The following is a 19149-nucleotide window of genomic DNA, read 5'->3' as shown; positions in this document are numbered from 1 at the left end:
TAGTAAGTAGTTTCCAATCACTGCTGTATTCCAATCTTGGGTGCTTCTACATATACTGCTGGGTTTCAAATTTAGGTGTTTCTTCCACTGCAAAGGTATCTCAAATTTAGGTGGTTTGCCATTTACTGCAGTGTTTCAAATGTAGGCATTTCTCCACTATTCTTCTCACTGCCATACTTACCCAAGTTGATTTCAGAGGATAACAAGTGCCCCTCTGTGGAAGAGAATCTTCCCTGGCCTCAATCTGGGATGACCTAAAAAGAACTGTGGACTCAGAAGGGTGTGCAGCACTCATTCTCCTGGATCTTTCAGTGGCCTTTGATACAATCGACCACACAATAGTGAGGATCTCCTCTATTTCCAACTGCTCATAAATCATTCTCCTTACCCATGTCTCCTCTGCCCCCTGCCCAGTCACAAAAGGGGTGACGCAAGGAGCATCCCTTTCACCACTCCTCTTCAACCTCTACCTAAGCCCTCTGCCAGCTCTCATCTATTCACACAACCTTACCTGCTACAACTACGCAGATGGGGGCATGGCTTGGCAGCCATGGAATAGGCTGGGAGCCCTGTGAGCTCCGTGATCCGACTACTTGATCAGCAGCAGCCCAAAAAGTATGTACAGGCGTGGGAAGGCACAGAGCAGAGCATGAGCAGGCTGGCTGCATGTTTATAGCGGAGGAACAGTCGGATTGGTACTTTGTACTGAGAGGCCGGCCGCGAAAGGGACATCAAAATGGCCGCGGCCGAGAACAAAGAGATTCCGAGGGGCGCACCCCTGTGATGGAGGAGCGGTCTCCGTTCGACAACAGCAGAGGTGGATCGCTAGCGGTACGAAATAATTATCACATTGCCCAATCCGGGCGGCTGCAGCGAAAGAGGGACCCCGACCTACACAGCCGAGGATCTTGACGAACGGAGGAGGCATACCGATTGACAGGGCGCGTGCGCACTATTGAGGCGGTGAGCGGCTCCCCAACGGCTAGGTACAGCAGTGACAATAATCCCAGTGAAGCAAAGGGGAGAGACGCTGGTGGAGTGCCCTGGGAGCGGAGCGCGGACGATCAAGGGATCCAGAAGATACTATCGGTCCTTCGGGGATAGCAAGAATCCACCCTTGTTGGGACTGAAGACCACGGGTGAGGGTGCTGACCCACGACTCATAGACACAGCGCTATGTCTAATAAACCCCCAAGACTGAAGGGTAAACAACCCACATTAGACAAATACACTAAGACGCCGCCTGGCCCGGAGGGAGCCAGGAGCAAAGACAGAGCCCAAGTTGGGAGCAGTGCCACCATGAGCACGAACCAGGAGGTCCTTGAGGCGATCGCCGATCTGAAGGTGGCTTGGGAGACCAAGCTTGAACTGGCGGTGACAGAACTAAAAACAGCGATGGAGCTCCAGGTTGGGGCAGTGCAAGAGGACGTGAATCTACTACGGCAAGACGTAAAGTCTCTGGCGCAGCGCACAGAGAACCTCGAGAAGATGGGTCCGAACACGGCGGACTGTGCTTCCCACCGGTCGGAGCTTCATGCCCTGGTACAGCGAGTGGGTCATTTGGAGAGTAGAGCGGAGGAAGCGGAAGGACGAGCCCGGAGAAATAATATCCGTATTGTTGGACTGCCGGAAGGAACAGAAGGCCATAACCCCACGGAGTTCATTGAAACAATGTTGTTACAGGGAATCACTGGAGGAGTGCTGTCTCCGGGGTTTGCGGTTAAAAGGGCGCATAGGGCCCTAACGAGGAAACCACCGCCAGGGAGCCCACCTATGCCGGTGATCGCCAAGATACTTAACTACAGGGATCGAGAAAGGATCGTGGAACACTTTCGCAAAGGCGGGACAATACAAAGAGGGTCAGCAAACATAACAGCTTACCCGGATTATACCCTGATGGTGCAGCGGAGCAGAATGAACTTTGGGGCAGTCAAGAGAAGATTGCGAGAAGCGGGACATAAGTACATGTTGCTGTACCCGGCTAAGCTAAATGTTTTTCACAAGCACAGAACTTTGTTTTTTGAAACTCCGGATGAAGCTATGGGATGGCTCGGCATGCAGGGTTGCCCCCTGGAGTCAGACGTTCAGACGGGAGAAGGAGGTGATGCGGATAAGTAATGACTGAGAGGGGCACCGGGGGGTGTCAGAATTTAAGACTATGGGACTTGATTATAGTCACTGAAGCAGCTTGCTGAATGGTGTGATCAGGCTTGGGGAAACACATGATGCGTGAATATTACGATCATGACTTTGTCAAGGAGCTTTGCAGAACCAACCTTTACATCCCCCATTTACAGTTTAGTTAGGTCGGCGATAGTGCGGTGACACCCTGCTAGGGTCTTGCCCGGGATACCAGGGTAGGCCCAAACGTGGGGAAGCCTGAGATCCAGGGATGGAGCTGGGCAACTGTTGGGGTTGGGGTAGAGTGGGGGGGAGGGAAGGGGTTGTGTGCTGTGGTGTGTTATGGTTGGGGAAGAGTTATGGGGTGAACCTACACCTCAGGGAACACAAGACGAACCATGGGAGACCTTAAGATAGTCACTTGGAACGTCAGGGGGCTCAATAGTTATCTGAAGAGGAACAAGGTAATGATGTACCTGTACAGACAGAAAGTGGATATAGCCCTGTTACAAGAAACTCATTTAACGCAAGATAAATTGGAAGTGATACGGAAAAAGTGGAGAGGGACAGTGGTGGGGCAACATACTCTGCCTATGCAAGAGGGGTAATCACATGGGTGGCCCACATGTTCCGTTCCAGTTGCTGAGCTCGCTGGTAGAGGCGGATGGTAGGATGGTGATCATGAAAGGGATGGTGGAAAATAGAGAGATCTGCATCGTAAATACTTATGCCCCGAACCAAGATACAGCTGCGTATTTTAGGACCCTGTATAGTAAACTCAGTGACAGCGTGGGGGGAGCTATATTGAGGGGGGGGAGATTTCAATTGTGTGTTGAACCCCAACATAGAAAGATAATACACTAAAATAGTTAGGCCCACCTCGGCTGCAAAGGCACTGCATGCATTGCTGGCGGACTTTGGGCTGACAGATGTATGGAGAACAACGTCATCCGCATGATAGACAATATTCACATTATGCAGCCCCACAGGGCCTATATACAAGACTGGACTATGTATTTGTCACACAGGAGTTACTGACCGAAATACCGCAGGCAGAATATAAAGCTAGAGTCCTCTCAGACCATTCCCCACTGCTGGTAGTGTGGCAATACCGACCCCCAAGGGGGAGGATACCCACATGGCGATTGCGTGCAGAAGCGCTTAAAGACAGCCTGTTCAGGGAGGATATGCGAGAGGAAATAATAAGTTATTTCGTGATAAATACTGGCAGTGTTAAGACAGCAGGCACATTCTGGGAAGCCTTTAAAGTAGTAGTGAGGGGAATTGCCATAGCAAAGCCTAAAGGACTGCAGAGTGGGATTCTGAGAGAATTGCAGGACTCTGAAAAGGAACTGGAGAGGGTATTGGAACGGGGCAGCAACACTAAGGCAGATACAGAAATGGCACTGGGCCTGCAGCAGAAATGTGCAGGATACTGGGAGCGATTATGTAATCTTAACTATAAAAAAATACATAGAAAGACAACATGCTGGAGGCGACAAACCAGGAAGACTCCTTGCGTGGCTCTACAAAAACGAGACTCCTAGGCCCCCAATCAGAACAATAGTGAAAGACAATGGCGACATAGAAGATACGCAAGAGGGGGTTAATCAAGAATTTGCAGAATATTATAGACGCTTGTACGGGGATGAGACGGGGAGCAACAGGGGGGAAATAGGAGACATACCGGAAGATATTGGACTACCCCGAATTAGTGTAGAGGAGAGGGAGGAGCTAGATGCCCAGATCACCCTAGAGGAGCTAGAAGAAGTAGTGAGGCAGCTACCCACGTGTAAAACCCCGGGAACCGACGGACTCCCAAGCAAATTTTATAAGACATATAAAGCTGAGATTCTCCCTCCAGTGGTGGAAATGCTTAATGAAGCATATGAAGTTGGGAGACTACCGGAATCACTGCGCGAAGCGGTTATCATACCACTCCCCAAGCCCAATAGGCCTGGTAGTGACTGCGGATCCTATAGGCCCCTATTGATGTTGAACCAAGATGGTAAGATTTTAACAGCGGTTCTAGCAAACAGACTAAAGAAGTTCATCAATAAATTAATACACCCTGATCAAACAGGATATGTCCTAAATAGGAATATCTCGAATAATTTGAGGCGAATCCATTGAGTGGTCGAACATACTAGAGGAGACACTAGCGAAATGGCGATAGTATCACTGGATGCGATCAAGGCATTTGACTCTGTCAAGTGGCCCTGGCTGAAGGCGGCCCTAGCTAATTACGGTATGGGTCCGGAATATCTTCACTGGGTAAAGCTTCTATATAGTGCGCCATTAGCGAGAGTGAAGACAGGAACTGTGATCTCTGAAAGGTGGCAACTTGGTAGAGGAACCAGACAGGGATGCCCCTGGTCTCCCATGTTGTATATTCTGGCTTTGGAGCCACTGGCGATTTATTTAAGGCAGCAATATGATGCAATAGGCATTGTCGTCGGGGAAACATCACATTTAATTTCACTATACGCGGATGATATGTTGTTGTATTTGCGCTACCCAAAGGAGAATCTGCAGTATGTGTTAGAAGTGGTGGAGAGGTTTGCAGAACTGTCAGGCATAGCTGTGACCCCCAATAAATCCTGTGTGTTCCTGCTGGGCAGATATAGGGGGCTCTTGGCGTAGAATTTGCCGGTACACCAGATACCGTGGGAGGCCACAACCTTTAGGTATCTCGGGATAGATATACATCATACAGTAGAAGCCGAACATAGGCATAATACAGAAAGAACGGTTCAGAAACTGGAAAACAGCATGAAGTTCTGGGCGAAAATCCCCTTAGCAATGATGGGATGTGGGGCGATGCTCAAGATGGTGGCCTTGCCCAGACAATTGCATTGCTTCGTGAACATCCCATACTCCATACCCGGGCAATTCTTTATTAAGCTGGACAGCATATGGAGGGAATTCCTATGGTACGGGATGAGGAACAGGGTAGCCCTGTGGAAACTCCAAAACCCGCATGAGAAAGGGGGCATTAAATTACCAAACTGGGAAGTATATTATGTAGCGAGCCAGTTGCAACATGTAGCCAAATGGCTCTCTGCGGAGCCTACCTTAGAGCATAGGCTGCATCAAGGAGATTGCACCCCATATTTTCTGAGAGATATGGTTACCAAAGCGGGAGCTGAGAGGTCGTCCGGGGATGCTGGGCCTTGGGTGGGGGATGTGGCAGAGGGCGTGCCAGTTGATGGACAAGCCGGCCCTGTGCTCTCCGCAAATCCCACTGGTCACAATGATGGGGACAGAAAAGCAACTAAGGTTAATGATTAGGAAGTATTGGGAACCGTTAGGAATAGCAACGTTGGGGGATGTGTGGCAAGAAGGGAAAATATTGGAATTTGAGGAGCTGGTGGAACAAACAGGGTTGAGTGCTGGGCAATATATTACGTATCATGGGATGGTGCAACGAATCAAAGATACCTGGTCCGAGGTGGAACTAGCAGAGGAACCAGACACCATTCTAGATTCGATATATGATATAGCGGAAGGAGGGCATGAAACGTCTAGAGTATATGAGATGATGATGACTCAAGTGGGCAAGGAAGTGGTGCAACTTAGACTGGACTGGGAGGAAGAAGTAGGGGACCTGATGAGTGATGAGATGTGGGAAAGGGCTCAGGGGTATCATAAAGTATCGAGAAATGCTAGGCTGCAACAAATACAGTTGTATATTACTCACAGAGCATATCTGACGCCACTAAAGATAGCCAAATTTAAGAACGCCAGAAGCCAAGCGTGTCCCAAATGTAATGAGGAAAGCACAGGAATGGTACATATGTTCTGGGCATGCCCACTGATAGCGAAATATTGGAGAGACATAGCAGAGAAAATGGAAGACAAGGGAATTTGCATGAAGGTGGATACTGGGTGGGCTTGTTTGCTAGGAGGGTTCCCCAGACCGCGGAAGCTTAAACATGTGAGTAAATTGAAAGATCAGGCGTATGTTCTGGCGAAGAGAAGGATTGCGATGGGATGGAAAGCGTGTCACAAGCCCAAAGTGGAGACGTGGTGGAGGGACTTGCAGAAGTGGGCGGAGGCAGAAACAGTGGCATGGCAGGAAGCGTGCAGTGGGGACATAGAGGGTGAAGCTGGAGCCCTAGCGGGTTGGAGACAACTAATAGCAGAACTATTTGGGCCTTCGTATGATGGACCAAGTGATGTTGACTCAATAAGCGTGGCGGAAGAGAACTCCCCACCACAAGAGGTGGAAACTAACAATGGGAGAAAGTAGGCTCGGGAGGAGGGGAGGGACGGGAAATACAGTGGGCGAAAAAATGCAACAATGTATGTGTATTTATGAGCAAGTTATGCATCCACTGTAAGTTGAGTGTGCTTTGTTATCTGTTGGAATAAAATTAATAAAAATATATATATTTTTTTAAAACTACACAGATGATATGCAGATCATTTTCAAAATCCCCCAAGATTCAAACCTCACCACCTCCCGATCCCACCTCTTGGATATTGACCAGTGGATAACTAACAACCACCTAATCCTCAACCTGGGCAAATCACAGATCGTTATCTGTGGCAAAATTGTCCTGATCCCCCAACCTTTACCGTGGCCAGCAGTCCTTGGAACCTCACCTGCCCCCACCCCACTTCCATCAAAAATCTTGGATGCACCATGGATACAGACCTATCCCTCTCCAAGCACATAAACTCTATATCTAGAACCTGCCACTTCCACCTACGCATCCTAAAACAATTCTTTCCTTATCCGTAAAGAGTTTCTGCAATACTGCCATTATCATATCCCACCTGGATTAGGCCTCTGTCTTGGGGTCCCAGTACGCCAGCCAAGGAAACTTCAACACATCCAAAACACAGCAGCCATACTACTCCTCACGCTCTTGCCCAGAGAACACATCATCCACGCACTCAGAATTCTGCACTGGGAACCAATTGGCCTAAGAGCAACCTTCAAAGCCATGTGCATTGCACACAGAGTACTCATTATATGGGACCACAGTTCCTTCAGAAGAGAATTATCCACTACCAGCCCCCCAGGAAACCTACGATCGGGCTCAGCTTTCCTCCAGGCTATTCTACCGCGCCACTCCGCTAGAGTTGGAGTCTCAGCTTTCTCTATCCTAGCGCCAACCACCTGGACATCCGCTGCACCCAAAACTACCTCTCCTTAAAAAAAAAGCCCTGAAAACCTGTCTTTTTACTGCATTTGCCTGAAAACCCATACATCCCCGAGTATATAACCTGTCTCCACAGGTAGTCACGGCTGCGGTCGTGGTGTCACCAACCTATTTTTCCAAGTACATGATGGTGCTGGCTGTGTTCGTGGCAGCCTGAACCCACACGCTTCCATACACCTACCATGACCCCGGCCTTCCCTCAAGCGCTACCAGCTGATTCACAGCACTCACATATGTAAACGTCCCAGGATTGAAGAATGGCTGCACCAGGCATGCACAGAAAAATAGGCAAGTCACAACAATAGAAGTAGAAGCACAGTGGTAGGATACACAAGCACCTCCTGTGGCTATTAGTTGGAGCATAGACTGTTGTAGCTGCTAACTGTTTTCATCACAGCCGCAAGAACCAACAGAAGAAGCGAAATACGTGAGCAGGCACCCCAACATCAAAACGCCACCAATGACAGCAAGGTATATATAATACAGCACTCCACTGGCCGCAAACATGTCTAACCACATACACCAGTGTACAGCAAGGACTACAACAAAAAAAGTGGTCGCACTGTTCACATAAACTCAACACCTCTGACAGCAGACTACAGCGCAGACCTGTGATAGATGTGGCCACGCTGAACACATAGCGAGTCTCTAGCACTCATGCCACCTCCCACTCTTCTCAGCACCCATCCACATGCCGGACTGCATGGGTTGCATTTCCACCGGAGACTGGCAAGCCCTGCTAAGACTTTTTCGGCCAAATCCACACACGCATCATAATCGTGCCCCAAGACATCCAACACTCTGGACTTTGGTCCTCTGAGAGCGTTCCCAGTAATTGTGCATTGAAACTATAATAATGGTAAAATTGTTGCTAGACAAATGACAAATACAATACAATCGTGGTATTCTCTGTTTAGCAGAGACATCAGTCATATTGGAGTACTTGTGCCTGACAGTAGGGGGCAGGGAGGCAGGTGTGAGGTTGAGCTGGGGTTTTACTGTTGGTCAAATTTATCAATTTGTCACAAGCAGAGATAAAATGTGAAGCTTGCAGGTTTTAAAATATATTTTGAAAAAAGGTCATACAAAATTACTGTAAATGTCATAATAGAATTACATTTATAATTCTATGTAGTTGCATTAAAAATGGCCGTATTGCATTCAGCATTTGAAATTTGAAAGATAATTTTCTAGATGTTGTCAATTTGATGTGGAGTGATCGACTGTTCATTTGGCCGATTGATTCGCTTTAATGGATGGGCGCATGACATGCCATTTCAGTGGATAAAACACAACATGACGTCACCTTGTAGCTATCAGTGGACGTTCACCTCCAGATCAGAGCCACACAGCAATTCCTTAAGGGAATGCAAATATCAACCTTCCCGATACCGAGTCCAGGTGAAATGTGCATGAGGTTGCTCTTTCACCCTTGAGAGATGAGAGTCTTGGGTTAATAAAGCTATGGATAAAAGAGCACTGCCGTGAAAGTCAATGACAATTGTCTGCATGCAACAAAACAGCATACCCATGATGCATTGCTGTGTGCCTTTAACAGTTTGCTAAAAGAGGTGCGTCTATAAATGATTGTGGAATTGGAGTAATCTGGATACCATTACCCACAGTCCTTGAGAAAGACATGCTACAGCTCAAAAAAAGGTGCTGGCTGAGCGGATATTTGCCGGAATCCCTTTTTCCCACCAGTCAATCGCGTCCCCTACCGATCCGCTGTATTGTCCGGGATCCCATTCTAGCTTGTTGCCGTTACATCCCAAGTGATCAGTGGGAGGTGTTCTTTGCTACTGTGGCGGGCCAGAAGAAGGAGACGGACTCTGAACTTCCATATTGAACAAATTCTTTATTTTAAAGAAAAGGAAAAAGTCCCCGTGTTTCCCTATCTAATCAAACGAAAATAGGATACTTATCAGTCATCAGCGAGTGCAATACAAAGTCTGTCTACTGTTCAAAACCGATATAACCCCTGAACCCACCACTATCACAACACCTAAAGCACAGGGGAAGGACTCCCTTCTCTTTTGAACTCCTTTCTCAGCGCTTTCCGGTAGTTGCAGATTCTTAGGTAGTTTTTGGTTATTACCCATCAAATCATACAGTTCAGACTGTGGGCTTTTCCACTTTTCTTTTTCTCTTACAAACGTATTCCTTTGGTTCTCTCTTTGCTCTTGTGACCTCTTGTTACACAAACTTGAGTCTCTCTTGGTTCAATGTCCAATGCTTATCTGGTCTAGGATAACCAGCACTGTTCCAATTACAATTCTCACTCTTTTCCAAGTCTTGTATGTCACTGGGACGAATAGCCCAGTGATGATTCTCGCTCTTCTTTCCAAAGTTGTGCCTCACTGGGAGAAGTAGGAGTAGCCCAGCGATGATGCCCACACTTTTTCCACCATTGTGCCTCACTGGGATGAGTACAAGTATCCTGATAATGATGCTCACTCTTCTTCCATACATGTGCCTCAATGGGACGAGGAGGAGTAGCCCAGTGATGATTCTCACTCTTCTTCCATACTCGTGTCTCACTGAGGCATATAGGAGTAGCCCAGTGATGATTTGCACTGTTCTTCCAAACTTGTGTTTCACTGAGACGAGGATGAGTACCCCAGTGATGATTCCTACTCTTCTTCCTCTCGTGTACCTCACTGGGACGAATAGTAGTATTCCACTAGTTATTTCCTGTGCCCTCTGCCAGGTCTCCGACTCTACCAGTTATGTTCTTGACTTGTGGGTCGCATCATTGGGCCTGCAATTCGAATATGGCTCGCTTTGCTTCTTGTAAGGACAGAGGCTTCGCTGGGTTCTCTCTCCTCTCCAAGCATGTTCCACAGTGAGTAAGTGGTCTCAACTTCCTGGAGGCACTCCCTCATATCTGCGGTCACGCCTCCACTTCTTGTTAGGCCCCTATGGAGACCTTTTTCCATTCCTTTGGCCTCCTGAAGTGCAACTCCGGCACTTGTACACGCCAGTTTCCTTCCAGCTCTGTTCCAACATCTGATTTGGAACTCATGAGTTTCTCTATAGTGTGGCCCTCCTCCCAGATTTATGACGCTGCACTGGGACTTCCCCAGTGTAGAGTTTAAGTATTTCTTCTGCGTTTTACTTGCACTTAGTATTACTCTAATGGTTTTCTGTGTCTTTTCTTCTTCGTTATACAGCTCTCCCCTTCACTTTTATGAACCAACATTCCTCTTGCCTGGTGCATAGCAACTCTGTTGCCATTTGCCTCTGCATCTGCTGGTCAACTTGCTTGCATGCATCCACACCGTAAACTTCATATCCACCAACAGGCACATGCCTTTGCCCACCTCAACCACCCACAGGCACATGACCCTGCCTGCGGTACCAATAGGGGTGACCAAGGCCTCCAGCATGTCCTGTGCCTTGAGTCTAGCTTCTTGTAACCAGACTTCAACGCTGCTTGCCTCTCCAAGGGGAGATCTTGGGGGAAGTTGGCTATTTCCCGCCCTTACCTTTAGATTAGCTGCAGCAAGAACAGCATCTCCATTAGCTTGCTTGAGGCGCAGGCCTACGTTGCATACATTCCGCCCAAAACCCTCCAGCAATTTGCCCTCATTACATTACAGCATTTGTAATGCGCGCTGTGAACCCTCAGGCATAAAGGCGCGGACAAGGTAGAACTAACAAACATTAAACAGAAAAGTAGGTAAGACTTCTACTAAGCCTACCAAACAGAGGCTAAAAGTGACCATAGGTGGAATATCACATCCCCTCATCAAGTGAATAGTAATGTCTTCAGGTCTCTCTCGAGAACCGGCAACTGGTTCCAGAGTTTAGGGGCTATCGGGAAGAAAGCACCATTCACAGATTTTGAGGTTCTGCACCTGGGTTGGATAAGATAATTCTGGGTGCAGAACCTCAGTGCCCTGTTATTGACATTAGCATTGATCTATGTCTGCAGATATGGTGGCATCTGTTGTAGCCTGCATTTAAAGGCGATGAAGAGAACCCTGAATTTGACCCTAGCCTCTATTTGGTAGCCAATGAAGAGCATGCCTGGCCTCCGATAAGAGGTCACGCCAAGGGAGGCCTAGAACAACTCTAACTGCCCCATTCTGCACTATTTGGAGCTTGAGTGTGTCTTGCTTGCTAATGCCAGACAGAAGGCTGCAACAATAATCTATCTTGGCCCCTATTATAGCTCGAGCAATGGTTTCAGCGCTTGCCTGAGTAATAAGGGGCCTAAAATGGGACAAAAGCTTGACGTGGTAAACCGATACAGATACAACAGAGGTTACATGAGCTCTCATTGACAGGGTCTGGTTGAGGGTGACTCCCAAGAATTTGGTTTTAGGCAAGGGAGAAATTATGTTATCACCTAGTTTGAATGAACTGTATGCCTGATTCAGTTTATGCAAGGATTCTGGGCTACCGACTATCAAATGTTCAGTCTTACCCCTATTTAGGGCTAAGTAGTTATCCAGCATCCACTTCTCTGTTAGCTTGAAAATGCAGTTTATTTCCTGTTCGTTCTGCACATGACAACCAGATAGAGGGACGACACATTGTGCGTCGTCCGCGTAGTTTGAAAACATAACCCCACCTCCTCTAGCATAAAGAAGAAGGGGACACATGAAACAATTATACAAACAGGGGGATGTACTAGCCCCGTGTGGGACACCGTAGAGAATGGGAGAGGCTTCGGCAACGTCCGAGCAGACTCTGCTGCATCTATGCTCCAAGAAGGAGGCAATCCAAGAAGCTGCCGTGTCCAGGAAGTTGGCATCCTCCTTTAGTCTAGTAATCAGAATGGTGTGTTCGATCAAGTCGAACGCAGCAGATTGATCTCGAGAGAAAGATAGAGCGCCCTTGTCAACCTGGGCAAGAAGTTTTGACTTCAACTCAAGGAGTGAAGTCTCTGTTCCAAATCTTTTTCTGAGACCAGATTGACGGGAGTGAAGAATAGGATACTGATCCAAATGCTCTGATCTGACAATAGGCGACCCTATCCAAAATTTTTAGTAAAAATTGAGTATTACAAATAGGGCGATAATTCAAGAGGTTGTCCCTAAGTAACCCTGGTTTCTTGATTATGGGGGTGACCATAGTTTGAGGTCCTCAGGAACCTTGCCCTCCTTCCAAGAAAAGTTGATAAATGTACAGACTGCTTTTAATAGACGAGGGGTGCAAGTTTTAATTATCACAGAGGAACACGCATCCCCTCTGCAGTGGGAAGCTTTCATCTGTTCGATAATTTTTGTTAGTGCTATCTCGGATATCGGGTGAAAATTGAATGGGGGGGGACCACAGGGTCGCGCTGAAAGACTTTCAAAGGCTCCTTAAGCTCAAGCGTCAGGAGTGCATTCTTTTTTTCGAACATTGTAGTCCTAATATTGTGCAGTTTGTTTTGAAGACCATCTTGGATGAGATGACACCAAATTTTGTCCTTAATCAATTATGGATCTATAGGGGGAGGGACAGTCTCCTGTTCTTTCAGTATCTTAAACATTTCTCTAATACCTCCTTTGACAGACATGCACTGACTGACGAGGTAGAAGCCGCCTGCGAGTACAGCGAGGCTGCTGCAGCTACGGACGGGTGCGGCCGAGGGTGGGTCACCCCCAGAAGCTCATCTCCCTCCATGTTCCTGAAGCGGGTCTCCAGCCGCTTGTTGCCCTGTGCATTGGAGTGTGGTTTTAGCCACAGCTTCTTGGCCACTGCCACCACATCTTTCTGTAGGGGGACCCCCCAAGCTGCTCGATTTGAGGGACAAGACTTCTGCGAGCTCCCATGGCTCCTGCTGTGCCTGCTCTAGTACTGGGACAGTCAGACATTCTGCCAGGCCCTTCATCCTGTCATGGAACACCCTGGCAGAGGAGGATGCCTCGTTGTTGTCCTCATCGCTGTTGGGCGCCATTTGTTCAGAGGGGCTGAATCATTCAGGATGAATCATTCAACGGTTCCTTGGCTGTTGTGTCCTGCTTCCCCAAAGGCGTCAGTGGCATAGGAGGAGGCAGCAGCATTGTTGTTGGAGGAGGTGGCAGTGGCAGAGGGAGAGGCTCCCGCACTGTCGGAGCAGACACGATTGGGCCCAGAGGCTCCAGGTACGCCCTGTGCCTTTGAGGTGTGGGTAGATCCCCCTGTTGAGGGCCGAAGCGGAGCCCATGCTCTTGATAGAGGTATATAGGGTGAGGGACCCAGGGATCTCATGAAGGACCCAGCACCCCCTGAGCATGCCGATACCTTTCCTAGCCTCAGGCTTTGACCTGGTATAAGGGCTTGACGTGCCCCTCCCAGTCAACGGGTCTCCCGGGAAGGAAGCCCCATGCTTGAGTGGTTTATTAAACAAGGGACTTACCTTGTCCTTATACTTAGACTTGCTAAGGACATCCTTTATGTGTTGCGGTGGCGAAGTGCTAAAGATCTCCGGCCCCCGTGCTAGTCTGTTCTGGGGGTTCTCGGCGTAAGTGTGCTTCAGGCTGGGCAGGCGTCCCAACAGTGTTCAAATCCCAGGCACTCTAAGCAGAGCGTGTGCAGATCCGAGGCTGGGAAGGCACTCCCGCATGAGGCACAAGGTGTGAAACCTCCCGCGACCGACATGCGCTGGGGAGGTGAGGAACCAGAGGCTGGTAGGAAATAAAAGTAACAGGGGCTCCTGCGAAGGTGTGAAAAACGGACAACTCCGCTCACCCGAGAGGTCCGTCACCGTCCATGCAGAAAAAGGGACTGCAGTGAGGCAGAGGCTATATGGCATGCATATGCCGGGGCCACGCCTGGAATCAAATTTAAAGGGGATGCTCTCTTATGCACTTAAAAGTCTGGTACAGTCCCCGGTCCAGTTACAACAGTCAAGGATGGAGGAAAGGGGTACACGACTAAAGAGTACGTAGTACTCAAACTCCTCATTTGACTATTTTGAGGCTAACAGAGAACTTGGGGCCTTCCTAATATGGGTTCCACAGCGGGGCCTACAAAAAGACAGTGCTTGTCCAACACCCACAGCAGGGCTCACAATCTGCACATATCCTCATTCTCCATAATCCGCCACATAGTTCTGCATCCCACTGTCCTTCAAACTAGAACAGACCATGCCTTTCAGGGCACAACCCTCACTTGTAGGACCTACTGGGCCATGTGTCCCCTCCTCTTAACTCTGGAGACTTCTCACAGTTAACCTATCTCCTTCTCTGGATGATTCCCATGTCTATTTGCTGGTGACACTCAAACATCTTGATCAGCTTCACTCCTAGTGCTCACTAATTGCCTATCAGTCACAGGATGGCAATCTGTTTGATGCTGAACTCCTCTAAAAGGGATGTGCTTTCTTACCCACCAACCAATGCCACATACTCTTCTATATCCTTTCCTCATAACCGTGTTACCTTATCCCCAGAGGGCCCTTCATCTCCACAGCTACGGATGCCAAGCTTAACCTTCTGACCATCTGTAAAAAGGGTCCACTATCTTATTTTTAACTCTACCAACAGACTTCCCAACCTTGGTCCTCAGTAGGCTGGACTACCTCCCCAGCCTTCGTTTAGGACTCCCCCTCTCAGCAAGGTAATGAACGTTGCTGCCCATACCCTCTAACCCCTACCCTGGGATAGTACAAAACAGCACTCACATGGGTACATACAGGTATGTCAAAAAAAAATCTGAGGATGCATATGTATGAAGGATCAAGGGTCTGCACACATAGGATAGGAATACTAAGGCAGGCACTCCTGTTAACTTATTTTCTAATTAAATTAAATAAAAATCAACAAAGAAGCTTTACGGGGCATGGCCAAGATGGCAGACTGTTGAGACATGCTCCTCCACCCAGCTCTGACCACCAGTCCAAGATATTTATTCATTAGCAGTCCTGATGAACCCCAGCTGGAGCAGGAGTCCTGTGACATCAAGGAATCGAAGGAGAGGAGAGCGGCCCGGAGCGTCAAGGTGGCTGGGGAATCACAGAGCAGCAGGTGTCCTGGCCTGCTGGGGGTCGGGCGGCTTAATGTTGCACGGAGCGGCTGCATGAGAGCCACAGATGAAAGGAGACCTCAAGTGTGCACCTGTGGAAGCTGGCAGCCTGGAGCAAAGCTCAGGCGAGCCAGGGCTGGTAGAGATCCATCAGAGAAGGCCAACTAGGGCAGCCTGTACCCTATAGAGGAGTTGCAGGAGAAGGTGGGAACCTGCGTGGTGGCAGCAGCTGGCAGATCCAGGAGCAAATTGCAGGAGGCCTGTGAAGCAGTGCTGTAACTGGGGGCCTGGAACAGTGGTGAGCCTTGCTCAACAGCAAAGTACTCCAAGTGATTGCAAAGTGCCTTGCAGTGGCTGCAGGCCTTCCCCACCTTTTGTTAATGATATGCGATTCTGGAGACAGGTGTACTGCAGAAGGCAGGGGACCCTGCACAGAGAACCTGTCTGTATATTCATCCAAGCAGTGCTCAGCAAGATATCCTCCTCCATATCAGGCAGACTCTGTGCTGCAACCTTTAAGAATTTACAAGTTACTGCAGGCAATCTGGACCCCAAGGCTGACATACATCAGTAATCTGCAAGCCGAGTGCGCTCTGGAGGTTTTCCTCTATTTGCTGTAAGGTGGAGCATAATGCCTAAACCCTCAAAACAGATAAGGGACTCTGGCATTCAGGCATATCTGGCACCAGTGTCTAAGTAACCTGCCCAGACCCCAGAAATGGAGAAAGGGTTAGCACAGAACGATCACTGAATGAAGCCACATCACTGGCGCCAGAGTTTCTGACTCGCTTGCTAAAATATGCTGCAGCAAGATATCAATGACTCCCTACATCTGAAATAGCAGGGCTCCAAAAAGAAGTACTGGACTCGGCAAAATCAGGAAGGAGATGGGTGCAATTGGAGATAGAGTTGACCACAATGAGCACTCCCCGATAGATCTTGAGGCGGACCTGAGAGGGCTATGGGACTCAGTAGTAGCCTACAGGACAAAACAGAATCACTAAGAACCAAGTGCGATGACCTGGAGAACAGAGCGCAGAGAGATAATCTGCAAATAGAATTCCTGCAGGAGGGCGCAGAAAGGGAGGAAAACATCGAGGACTGCGTCCGGCAGCTCTTTGCACAAGTCACAAGTAACTGCCCGTTCAGTTTCATAAAATGTGATAGGGCTCACAGGGTTGGCGCTAAAAGAAATGACAACAGCTGCATGGCCAGGGACATTGTGGTAAAGCTCCATGACTACAAGGTCAAGGAGGCCATCTTGGGGGAAGCAAGGAAGTCTAATGGTGTCCAGTTCTGAGACTCCAGGATTCACATTTTTCACGATGTTTCTCAACCTACTTTGGCAAAAACACACTTGCTGTGACCGGTCACGGAAGCACTGTAGCGCTGGGACATTTAGGTATAACAGGATTGGTTTTGTTTTCAGTTTAAGCCAAAAGAGAGGGTACACACAGTCTTTACACTGGAAGAAGGGGCCAGTCTACTCAACATACAGGAGACGCATCCTGACCCGAACGGCCTAATGGCAGGGGCCCGAATGTGGAGTCCTGGCACACGGTTCATAATGGCAAAAAGAGGACTGATCGGTGTCATGGGCCTGGTTCAGGGCACTGGCATCTCTATCAGGGGTCGTGAGGTTAGGGGGGGCAGGGGCAGTCAATATGTAAACAAAGGAGAAGGCTGCATTATTAAGGGGGGAGTTATGTGGCAGTTGCCAGGTAGAGGTTCTCTAGGTTAACAGAACACTAAATCAATCACGTAATTACTTACAAGCATCTCTACCGATGGGCCAGTTGGAAGGAGCTGGGAAAACCTTCCTTTTAGGTATTTGGCCTTTTGAAGGATGTACTTTTTTTTTACAGGAGTTATATTTATTTGTTTTGTCCACTAAGAGTAACGTTCAAGCACATGGAGGGAGTTATAGCAGAGTGTCAGGGGCTCGATATCGAATAATAGCGGAAGGCACTTGAATGGATGGGGGCAATGTTTAGAGCGATACATTCTTCCCCATAGGCAATAGGCAATAGGTACTACTTTTTCCTGTGATGGCACGTTGGGAAGGGGACACAATCTTCCCACACCCCCAGGCACTTTAGAATAAGGCAAAGGCCGACTTCGGTAATGTAAGAGACAAGGTGGAACAGGGACATCATTTGGGGGTCGCAACTGCGACCCCTGAGGTCTCCCTTGCTACCCCTAACAAAAAAACATTTTTTTTAAATTTTTGTTTACACATCGAAACTGCTGGGCTGTGGCCAGTGCCATGTGACTCTTGGGTTCTGGAGTGGCTGGAATTTATGTTGGGGCATCTTAAAAAAGACAGGGGGTTCCATAAGTGTAACACTTTGAGCAGTGACCCTAAATAAGAAAGAATAGGCATAACAAACAATTTGTCTTTGTGGAATTCTATACAATAATTGCTAGAATCATTAAAGGGGTGAAATGTCATTTTTCTATTCTACCCATGTCACTTCAGAGTGGGGTCCAATGACATCACTTCCTGTGATGCCATCAGAGGTCAAGGGTCATGTTATGTCACTTCCGCTACCCCTGGCATTTTGGTGAAATGACGTCCCTGGGGTGGGGGGGTGGGGGGATCTTCATGAAACAGCTACACAAGCATATTATTGTACATTTTGTAGGTGTAGGGAATATGCAGGGAGAGCAGCCATCATAGATACCAGCAGACACACCGACACAAAACAAATGTGTCAGTCAGCACTCCACGGCTAGGCCAGGAACATGAGCAAAGGAATATGTTGTATCCCGACCACTGATGAGAAAGCCCAGAGCTACACAGATCCACAAAACCCTCCATTGTCCTCAAATGTTGCCAACCTTCGCACCCTGGGAAGAATGTGCCCTGCAAGACCACAGGAGGGCCGAGTGCCTGTGAACAGTGTGATCCCGTCAGAAGGAGGGCACAGGCCTCCAATCCTAAATGACAGCACCCAAATGCTATAGCACCTGCAGCGCAGGTTTCTACTGCATGTACTTATGTCACTGATGACGCTGTGTACCGTTATAATGTACTGCGCATGCAATGTTGTCACAACCTTCCGTGGCAGCAGAGTTATTTGTTGGTGCTTTTTCCTTTTGTATGGAACTGAACCTTGTTATCCTTGCAAGAGGTGTATTGGGACTTTTTCCCTAGTGGGTTGTATTTCTTCTGGTGTGAGAGTTTAAGGGGCTTTCTGACATTTGGTGACCCGACGTGATCCCCTTGCGACGACAGTGGCTTCCAGGCCACTTCTCTGAAGGGGCTGCGCCAACCGGCAGCGATCAGTCGCAAGCACGCAACCCACCGAGGTTTGCAGGAGACATTTGAACGGAATTCCTGTCTGCACTTTGGAGCAGGGTGCAGCTCCTGGCAGAGTGCAGGCTGGTATTGGGACCCCGTGACGGAGGAGCTCGGGAGAAAACACAGACGTGAGTACAGCCCTTGCAATGGATAATGAGGGATAGTGTGCGTGGGGGAGTGTGGTATGCATGAGTGAGGATAAGTTGTGGTGTGGCCACTTGGCGAGATTCAGCTTGTATTATTCTCATTCTTTTTTGGATAACTTAAGAGGATTTTACGGAGGAAAAACAGGAGTGTAGGGAACCTTCTGAGTCAGGGCAGATGATGGCACCATTTGTTTTTTTACTAAAGAGGTAAAAAAGTAGGCGCTCCATACAATTAAAGGGCTCGGTGGAAGTAGTGGTTGTTAAACTTGTTAGTTTAGCTTCTTGTTTTAATGTGTCATGATTTTTGTGTAAAGGGCGGAGGCCAGAGGTGAGCTGGTGTTGATAGTTTTGAGTGTGCTGCTCAGAGGTGTGTGGGTGCGTGTGGGAGTGCAAAAAAGAGGGAGGCAAAAAGTATAACAGGCGGCGACAGGGGACTGGTAGTGAGTTTTGTGATAAAAGTGCATGC

The 19149-nt window shown here is 48.4% G+C and overlaps 1 protein-coding gene across 1 annotated transcript in view; it reads left to right on the top strand.

Moving 5' to 3' along the window:
- Positions 1-19149, top strand: part of IL18BP (interleukin 18 binding protein) — a 158953-nt gene that overhangs the window by 126726 nt on the left and 13078 nt on the right. The window lies entirely within an intron of this gene.

The sequence above is a fragment of the Ambystoma mexicanum genome, chromosome 7q, assembly GCF_040938575.1.
Source record: "Ambystoma mexicanum isolate Mex_15411 chromosome 7q, UKY_AmexF1_1, whole genome shotgun sequence".
Lineage (NCBI taxonomy): Eukaryota > Metazoa > Chordata > Amphibia > Caudata > Ambystomatidae > Ambystoma > Ambystoma mexicanum.
This window is presented reverse-complemented; position numbering and strand designations above follow the sequence as displayed.